Here is a 227-nt window from a genome sequence, read left to right as displayed (position 1 = left end):
CCAACCTTCGTCGACGTCCTTGTTCAGAAAGTTGCCATTGCTGGCAGTGTCAAGCAACATCCGGATCTTTGGGAGAACACCCCGGTAAAGAGTACTGAGGAGAGACTCCTTGGTGAAACCATGATGGGGGCACTGAGACTGATAACTTTTGAAGCGTTCCCAGGCTTCACAAAGCGTTTCTCCATTCTTCTAAGTGAACCCAGAGATCTCATTGCGCAGACGTGCAG

General features: G+C 50.2%; 1 non-coding gene across 1 annotated transcript; it reads left to right on the top strand.

Annotated features, from left to right (window-relative positions):
* Positions 1–115: 115 nt before the first annotated feature.
* Positions 116–222, top strand: LOC111829575. The gene has a single exon (XR_002832942.1). It is a non-coding gene; the product is annotated as a small nucleolar RNA R71 (small nucleolar RNA).
* Positions 223–227: the final 5 nt, after the last annotated feature.

The sequence above is a fragment of the Capsella rubella genome, unplaced genomic scaffold, assembly GCF_000375325.1.
Source record: "Capsella rubella cultivar Monte Gargano unplaced genomic scaffold, Caprub1_0 scaffold_9, whole genome shotgun sequence".
Taxonomy (NCBI): Eukaryota; Viridiplantae; Streptophyta; class Magnoliopsida; order Brassicales; family Brassicaceae; genus Capsella; species Capsella rubella.
The sequence above is the reverse complement of the archived record's forward strand: the minus strand, read 5'-3'. Positions and strand labels throughout refer to the sequence as shown.